The sequence below is a fragment of the Sinocyclocheilus rhinocerous genome, unplaced genomic scaffold (genome assembly GCF_001515625.1).
Source record: "Sinocyclocheilus rhinocerous isolate Xijiao unplaced genomic scaffold, SAMN03320098_v1.1 scaffold21, whole genome shotgun sequence".
Classification (NCBI taxonomy): domain Eukaryota; kingdom Metazoa; phylum Chordata; class Actinopteri; order Cypriniformes; family Cyprinidae; genus Sinocyclocheilus; species Sinocyclocheilus rhinocerous.
This window is the reverse complement of record NW_015641422.1, coordinates 1134612-1144849: the sequence shown is the minus strand read 5'-3', so window position 1 is coordinate 1144849 and position 10238 is coordinate 1134612.

Sequence of the window (10238 nt, the reverse complement as noted above, 5' to 3'; positions counted from 1 at the left end):
TTTGTCAATAAGATAAAAGTGGGTTTTGTTCAAAGTAGCTATTATCCACATATATCTTTGATATGAATGAATATTTTTTGGTAATTCATTAAATATTGCCAGCTAAAAAGTAACTAGTAACTAGTACTCTGAGTAGTTTTTGAGAGGAGTACTTTGTACTTTTACTTAAGTTCTGTTTTGACACCAGTACTTTTACTTGTAATTGAGTATTATTTCAGCAATGTAACAGTACTTGTACTTAAGTACAAATTTTCAGTACTCTTTCCACCACTGTGCGACATCTCTCAATTTTTGACTATTTTCTTGTAAGTGCGACTTTATATCCTATCATTGCAACTATTTCTTGCAATTGTGAGAAAGTCACATTGTCACAGCTGGTAGACAAAGTCAAAATTATAAGAAATAGTCATAATTACAATAAATAATGTTGACACTGAGAGATAAAGAATGACACTGTAAGAAAGTCAGATTTTTACTTTGAATGTTGCAGTGTCATTCTTTATCTCTCAGTGTCAACATTATTTATTGTAATTATGACTATTTCTTATCATTTTGACTTTGTCTACCAGCTGTGACTTTGCAATTGTGACTATTTTTATTAATGTGACTTTAAGTGTCACAATGTGACTTTCTCACAATTGCAACTTTGTCTCACAATTGTGAAGATTAATTTAAATTTCCACATTATAACAAAAAAAATGTGCCTTTATATCTTGGGGTTTGACTCTGTGTCTCTCAATTCCAAATGTATTTATTCCGAATTATGTTTTTTTTTTTTGTCTCCCTGATGTGACTTATAGTGTCGCAAGAGAAGTCACAACTGTGAAATATAACTCTCATTGTAATTGCAAATTTATATCTTACAATTGCAAATATTTTTTGAGACAGTGAATCTAAATGTTACTGTCTTTTACAAGAGATCAATTCGAAATCAAGAAATATAAAGTCACATTGTAATTGTGAATGTCTCCCAGATGTGACTTTATATTTCACAGTTGTGACTTTGTTTCTAGTAATGCGACACTATAATTCACATTGTAAGTGTGAATTTACATATTACAATTGCAAATATTTTTTGAGACAGTGTAACTCACAAGAAATCAAGAAATATAAAGCAACATTGTAATTATGACTATTTCTCGTGCTTAGTTGCGACCCTTCGCATAGAGTTTGATTGACATGCGATCTGACCAATCATAAGGCAGAATCTGCCATTTTGTCCGACAAACCAGGCTGGAGAGTAGATTAACTTTAGTGGATGTAAACTGTATTGATGTCTTTTTAAAATAAGATACCTTCTGATGTTCATTCATGTTTATTTCGTGCTTTAAGTAAATATAAAAATATGGTCGGTTCACGTGCTGCTTCAGGCGCTACAGCAATCTCTCACAACACTTTAAAGAGCCACAAAACGTTATTATTGTTTGGATTCCTTAAAAGAGACCAAATTTGAAAGCTTTGTTTGATACCAGAAATAACCTGCTCGGTCTTGTCTGTCGGCACGTTGTCAGTTTTCTCTGTGCGCCGTGATGTATTTTTCACTGCATGAGAACATGATGTGTGGCGTGAGAGCGCCGTGGCTTGTCGGACATAGCAACAGTAACTAAGAGGGGGCGGGTCTTTGCGAAGGGTCAACTGTGACTTTCACAACTGTGAACATTTTCTATACATCTCACAGTATGACTATATCTCTTAATTTCAACTTTATTACTTGTAATTATGGCCTTATTTCTCATTTACAATTGTGACTTTATGTCTCGCAGTTGCCTGTTTGTTTCTAGTAATGTGACAATCACTCTTACTGTAAATTTGGTTTCAGAATTGCATTTATTTCTTGAAATTGCGACATTATAACTAATAATACAACCTATCTTCTGCAATGTGACTATATCTCTAAATTCTATTTTTATAGTAATTATTTCTGGTAGTTATGAGATTATTTCTCATCTTTGCGACTTTAAATCACTCAATGTGACTTTTTCATACTCTTAACTTTATCCCACATTTCAATTGTTTTGGCTTCCATATCAGAGAGGTTTTACTTGATGCAACAGGATTATGCACATTTTCTGAAGAAAACGAGAAGTGCACTTACTCGTGCGCCACCACAAGGCAAGGGGTGTCCTGGGTGGTTGCTAAGGCATCGCTATGTATGTCGTCTTGTGGGCTTGTTAGATTTGCTAGCCCTGCGTAGGAGCATTAGTACCAGTTACGCTTGGTTTAACAAACACCACTAATTACCAGTTATACTGAAAGTGTCTCAATAGCTTGGTAATTGTAATCAAGAAGAATGGCGAGTTCCCAGGTTTTCTCAGGTATTTTAGGCTGAATGTTGAGCCGAGAGCAGTGGGACACTCCAGCTACCTGAAATCAATCAGATGTGCAGGACTTCCATAATGAAAAGAGAAAGAGAGGAGGAGATTATCCTCTGTCTTCAGTCTTTAATTATTCAACAATGATATAAATATCGAGCAGAGAACTCATAGAAACCGACCGCTGGGGAGAGAAAGGAGTGTGTGAGGACTGGAGCAAAGGATGAATGTGATGTAAAATGCGATAATTGTCATAGTGAAAGGAAGGATGAGGGCAGTTAAAGGTGAGAGACTAATTTCTCTGTGACTGCAGAGAGTGAAGGTGACATTAGGTGTGGGAGTTTGTGAGAGACAGCCAAGATGATGACAGCCGAGTTTGAACTGAAAGATGAGGTGTCACCGGCAGCATTTGTAACCGGAGCTACTCCCGCAGAGTGTTTTTTTTTTTCTTCTCTTTCTGGTTTTCATTATGTCGAAATTTCTCACTCAGGACTTTGTGACTCACTGATTCCACTGCTGGGATACCTGAGGGGAAACACATCAGAAAATGCATTATTTTGATTGTCAATTTGAAGAGGTACATTACAGACTGGAACGAGCCTTGTTCCTTCATGAAGTTCATACATCAGAACTCATTTATAGATGTAGCATTCTTATCATTGATGCAACTTTTGTTTGTTAAAGAGTTGCAGCATTTACATGTGTTAAGAAAATAGAAAGTGTTTTACCTGTTTTTTTAAAGAAGTTATCAAGACTGCATTTAATTGACAAAAAGTACAGGAAAAACAGCAATATTGTAAAATATTATTACAATTTAAAATAACTGTTTTCAATTGTAATATATGTTGTGGCAAAAACAATTATTAACAAATAGCATCACAGTGTAAGAGACAAGGAATCAAATTATATTTAAGGAAAGAAGTTTATTTTCCTTAAAGAGGTATGTTCACAATGTTTCAGCAGCTACCCTGAAACACAACAGACCTAAAATCACACTGAAAACAGACAGCCTTATTATACTGTTATCACCCCCCACTTCTTACAAGGTTCCTTCTCTGTAAATTTCCACTTAACCCCGTAAACCAAACCTAGCTGTTTTCAGAAAAAACAATGGTCCTTCTAACCCCCTGGGCTTTTATTATCTTCACATCTGTGAGGTCAACAACCCCTCTGTCTTTCCTGCACTAAAGAGTTCAAAGGCTCTTTCTGATCATTTGTTTTTACTGTGTGTTTGTGTGCCTTCACACCCGTGAGGTCAAAGGTCTTTATTTATGACTAACCCCTCTGTCTTTGATTGATTAAATTACCCGCACTAAAGACTTCAAAGGCTCTCTGTTTTACTGTGTGATGTTTTTGTTGCATTCCAGGTGACATATATATACATATTGAGAGAGAAACACAAGTTAAATCAAAAGAAAAAAAAAAAAAAATATAAAAACCCACACAATGTCTAAGAAAGTAAATAAGAAAGAGTAAAACATTAACTTTCCTACAACATATATTTTAAAATGTAATTAATTTCTGAATTTTCAGCATCATTACACCAGTCTTCAGTGTCACATGATCCTTCAGAATTCATTCCAATGTGCTGATTTGCTGCTCAAGAAACATTTATTATTATTAATATTATGTTAAGTATAATATGTTTTTTAACTAAAAGAATTCTAAAACAGTTTCAGGTCAAGTATTGCCTGCCATGCTACAAGATGCTGCATTCACAGCTTGGCACGTGCTGTCCGCTGCCCTCTTACTCTTACTCATCACAGACCGGCTGAGTTTGTCCCGGGATCAGAACTCAAGTGTCACACCTAATGGAACAGATCCCAGGTGAGGTAGTTGTGATTTCACTGATCTTACCTGTCTGTGAGCAACTTTGGAATAGATTGACCAGTGAAGGGCTTTGTTCTGAGGAGAAGAAAAAGAGAGCATGAGATCAAGACAGTTCTGATAAATAGAATTGATCCAGAAATAGGGAGAGCGCAAACAGTTGGCCTTGTTAGGAAAGATTTATCTGAAGTCTGGGTTTAAAAAACTGACCCAGACAGAATTTAGAAGATGCAATTCTCTCTCTCTCTCTCTCTCTCTCTCTCTCTTTCTTTATGTGGTTTTGTATGTCATTTTGTTCATTGTTCTAGTCATTCCTCCCATTGCTTCTCTCTCTCTCTCTCTGTCTGTCTTTCTGTCTCTCTCTAGGACATAAGTTATGAATGTATGTATGTATGCATGTGTATATGTATGTATGTGTATATGTATGTGTATATATATATATATATATATATATATATCATTTACAACTGTTAGATTAGGTTAGATTTATTGTTAGATTTTTAACATTCTGAATGTTATTCTTGTCCCCAGATATGGCTCTTCCAGTGTAAATCTGTAAATCAGTTTTCCCCTCAACCCCACACCCCATTTTATCATCCACCGGTCAAAATTGTATAAATCTAACCACTTAGAAAAGTAATAGCATACATCAAGCCGCACAATTTGAGATATGATTCATATCTGTAGCACATATGGTACAGGATGAGTTAAGCTTGTTACAGCAAGCACCACTAATAATAATTGCTTCAAATTAATACTTCAAATTATTCATAGCCACGTAAACCAATACTGCACAGAGAGATACATTTGGCTCTTCCAAATGAATGGTAATAGGCCTGACTGGTGTGGAAACAGCACCTCTTGTGCGAATGCACATCCCCTACAGTGAAACTATAGTGCTTCTGGACTGATGTAAATGATTTGCCTCCACCGCATGCCGTTGTATATGTAAATGAGAGCTCCTTGAAAGTGGCTGCACAAAAACATTTGCAGCGGGGAATAATGAAGTGCTCCCTAGCCTACTGTACTCCTCTGTTTGCGCTCAGCAAGCACAATCTATTGTCATGAGTATGACAACATCTGTATGAGTAATTACTGCAGCCCACTGCACACTGTCCAATTTCCCTTCCGTCTAATGGGAGAGCACAGAACTAATGCTCAGAAGAGTTTGAGAGTGATCCTCTGATGAAATGAGATGTGGCAGACTGGCAGAGGTTTGGCTTTTCGTATGGCCATCCATTTGATTCCTCTGCTGCACCACCACCGGTGGTTGCAAACATGAAAATTGCATCGCATTTCTTCCCAGCAAATCAGAAAGTTTTAAAGGTCATTATTGACTTTGTGCATGGGAAAGAGACTGCTGAGGTGTTGACATCCTAATGGACTAGGTCTATAATGAAATGTTTGCCTGCACCCTCACTCACATGATAAATGCTGCTCTCATCGAATAGTGAGATATCATTTTCAACCAGCATGACTCATCCTCTCAGCTTCCACTGCCAAGAACAGAGACACAGGATTTAGAGCAGCACTCTCACAGAGGAACTCTTCCATTCCCAAGCTGGAAACAAGAAACTGGGAACTAACTTTTTATTTCTTCAAGGAAATACAAAAAGAGCATAGCTGTTCGGTCATTACGTCGATTTGTAGGCCGATCCGGAAGGCTAATTCACCACTGGTTCCCTTGGGAATTTCTTATAGGTTTTTAAGAATAGTTTTAGGATTATAAGTAAAAAATGGTGTGTGAAAAGACTTTGAATTAGTTTCTTTTTTTATTTTATTTTGAAGCATTTGCTGCAAAAAGCCTTTGTTTTTATAAAACAGTATCTTCTTTATGCTAATATGGAATTTATGTTGTAGAACAAAACATCTCTTCAAAACAATATAGGCCACAGCCCTAATTGTATTTATAAACTGTAAATTGCCATTCCCAAAACCCACTGACAATTCCTTAGAGAATCCATGGCTCAAAAATGCTAATCTCCAACTGGGTAATAGGACAACAAACTGAACAGCTTTAGTTGTAGGTAAGCTTAGGTTTATAGGCTTTGGTTCTGATGCTTTGCTGTTGTCACATAACACAGCCTTGGCAGAAATAATCAATTGTATAATTGTATAATGTTTTTCTACTTCAAAATTTATTATGTAATTCAATGTGTTGCTGCTTGTTTCTTTGTAATTGTGTGTGAAATTTATAATTTCTGAATAAAAATTATTTCTACACCAAAATGTGTGTGTGTGTGTGTATATACAGTATATACACACACACTCACACGCTGAAATATATATATAATTTTAATAAATGTATTCAATAGATTTAATAAAACAGTTTGAGCTTTAAAATCATGCAACAGCAGAAGTAAAACAGAATGCTTCAATATCAACTTTAAGCCAAATACAACAGATTTCGGACAAGTCTTGCAACCAGAAGTATCTGCAAAATTTAATAATAAATATACTTATCTTAATAATTGGCTAATAAATCTGTGGATTTGTAGATGGTAAATTTGTAGAAGTTCCAAATACCAAATGTGATGGTATTTAACAAAATAAAAAGTCAATGAGTGAATTTGTAAATTATATTTTAAATAAGCTATTAAGCAGCACATAAGTTGTGATTTATTACTGCTTCCAGTTAATCCAAGCTTGAGCTGCTTTTTCCAGTATAGGGAATACAATGCTGCCTTGAAAGCACTGGAAGAATGAGTAGTCATCTAGAAAGTAACAATTGAAGCACCAACCTAGCTTAAACCAGCCTAAGACGGTTTGCTAGTTATAACTGGTTTATGGTCTCCTGACCTGGACAAGCCATGGTGTTCAACTGGACTACCAGCTAAACAGTGCTATAAAACCAGCCAAATGACTAAGCCAGCAAATCGGCTTCGTTCCTCACAAAAGAATCAAGATGCTGCAGTCGACGAATACATATAATACAGTGACAGAATGACTACATACATCAAAGTGACACTTCACTAGAAGAGGAGATCTGGAGACCACGGGCTTCCATTGGCTCATGCACCCTGCGCAGGGAGGAGGTCTGCACTATTTATCTGGGATATGAGCGCACCATCTGTCTTTCCGTCAGCCAATGAGCGCTTTAATTCCCACTCTATTCACCGGCGGTGTCTTCATGTAGTGAGCGGACTGCACACTACATACTGCAGATGAGAGGGAGGCGCACTGCCCTGTGACGTCGCGAGCGAGCGAGTGACAGTAACGTTACCGAGAGCGCGAGGAAGCAGAGGGAGGCTCCGCGAGCCGTCGTCGTTCGTCGTATGTGTGTAGCTACCGTGTTTCTTTTTTGCCGGTATTACATCATATATATTCAGTCCTGACTGGCTTCCACAGAGGATACTCTCATGAGCCGTTTAATTTCCATCGATATTTGGTATTTATTCTTTACCTGCAAGTCTTTTAGGCGACGGAATCATGGAAAGTACGCTAGCGTCTAATGTTCGTACGATTTGCGAAAAACGACAGTCCGTCGGACGTTTGTAAACAACAGTGTGAACGTTTACGTCTAACACGGCTTCTTTTTTGCGTGTACGCTTTATTGAATTTGTTGTCACTCGTTGTAATCGAGCAATACATTACGCGAAGCACAACTGTATATCTTGTTCTCTAATTACTATTATTATTTTTGTAATTTTAAAACATTCGACTGTTATTTAATCACACGAATATTTAAAAGCAATTGTAATCTCGCACACAAGCGACGCACGCAATATTAATCGTTCCACGCGCACGGAGGCAGTTGGCGGATGAAGTTTAATACGAAGCTGTGCGTAGTGAACGCCTAGCGCGAGCAATTAAAAGAGCATATTTATTTACCTGTCGTCTTACTAGTACGCACACGTACAGACGCACACACACGCTGGCTATATCGAGCATCCCTCAAGGACCATCTCCACAGACCGTTCCCAAAAGAGCCTGCACGACGCAGTAAGTAATATAATTGTGTGCAGTAATTGTTCTCGTCAGGGGTCTCATCTACCTTACAGTGAAACAATTTAATTGAATGTGTCATCATGAGGTTTCTTAGCAGTTTTGAGGCACCACACAGACGCTGTGCACAGAAACACCAGCTCAGCTGCTGTAGTGTAGAAATCCCACTAAAACATCGTTTCAATGGGCCCTGCAGCGTAGTGGAGAGGCAGGTTGACCCGGAGTGTTTTTGAGCGCTTGTATTCTCAGTCTTGTGTTTGAATGGTCGCTGTCCGCGGTGCTGATGTAGAGCAGTGCTTCTCGATCCGGGTCCTGGACGAGCCCCAGTACTGCACATTTTGGATGAATGCTCCAAGACCTAAAATGAGAACAATATTTTAAAAAAAAGGTTACCATATTATATTCTGCAAATAAATGGCATATTTAAAAGACAATACATATACATTTACTGTTAGGAAAAAAAAAAACTGATGATGATGTGAATTGAAAACGTTTTGTTTTTGCACTGAGCTCTTTGCACTTTTCTTTTCCACATTTTTGGCCTATAAATCAATTTTTTTGTAAGAAATCTGCTACTATTATGTGTGCAAGCTCTTCTCTTTGTTGAACTTTGGTATTGTTTTTTGGGGTCTCATGCACCAAAGTCATTTTTATGTACTAACTCCTTTAAGTATTTGGTGTGGACATTCTTTTTTTCCACTGTAAAATATTGTAAAAGTTTATTAATGAGTCTTAATAAGTCTTAATTACCTTTTGATTTAAAGAGATTTTTAAAATTATATTTAAAACATCATGCATAGTTTATTTTACAGTGAAATATTTGAAAAAAATTAAATTCCCTGTGTGATCCATCAAAAATGTATTTTTATTATTTTTGTTTTAATTATTGGTATTATTTAAATATTTATGATGTTTAGTTAATAGTAATTAATACTACATATCACAAATAATTACAAAGTATCGGGAAAAGTAACACGTTGAATTAAATGTGCAATTTGGAAGTATAAAGACTGAAATAGTATTTTCTTGTAAAACACACTCCAATGAGTGTTTACAACTTAAAAAAAACTTTTTTTACAGTGTGGGTGATCATGTGGGCTTCCATTGTATCAGCTGTGTTGCTATCAGTACATTTTGTAGCTTAAATATGTTGGTGTATTAACATTATTATAATTTAACAACATCAAATTAGGAAATGCAAATTGTGTAGTCCATAAAATGACATAATGTAATGAATCAACCTTCCTTGCTGAATTTTTTATGTTGAGATTAGGATACGGGAGACATGAAAGCCACCCAAAATGTGTATTTTTCAGGAACAGGGTTGAGAAGCACTTACATAGCTCAGTATTTCTTGATCCAGGTCTTGGAGGGCCTCAAAACTACACGGTTTGGATAAAATGCCGGTTTTCATTGATCGGTTCATCTGTAAAATGCTCTATGAAGTGAAATGAGTGTGTAAAATAAAGGAGACATCCAAATTGTGCAGTGTTGAGGGTCCTGCAGAAGGAACCCTGTAAAAAAAATGGCTGAGGAAAGAGAGGCAGATGAAGAGGAGAGGGTGGCGGTTGAGTGGTTTTGATTGTTGTTTTTGTTGTGAATATTGACGTGAAACAGAATCTGGGGTATTGTGCTAGAGTTGTTGTATATTTGATTGAAATGTATGTTATGCAGTCTGTGTTTCATGCATTGTAAAGAGTGACAATGTGCAGTTGTTACCTAAAGAAATTTTTTTACCTTGATCTGTATGGGATTACATTTCTGCCACATTTCTGCGCGCGAAAGATCATATTTTGAGTGCACAAAAGTGCATTTTGCACGCGCGCAATCTGAGTTTTGTGGAGAAAACATTCTTTTCGCAAAGAAAAAAGTATTTCGAGCGTACGAAAATCAATTTTGCATTTAAAATACGTTTTTGGATGTGTGCAGACCTTCTCTTTTGCGCGTGCAACGTTTCACTAGCTTGCTCACCTGATGCCCGCCCTCAGTGCTCTCTAAATGCCAACAGCTCTCGTGCTCAACACAACCCAGCGTTACAATATGCCATAATTCCAGCCAATCAGAGACGAGGCTGCTAAATTCTGATTGGCTGCCTTGACAACCAATCACAACATTCCTTCCGTTCCCTCCACCGCAGACGAGGAAAAAAACAGT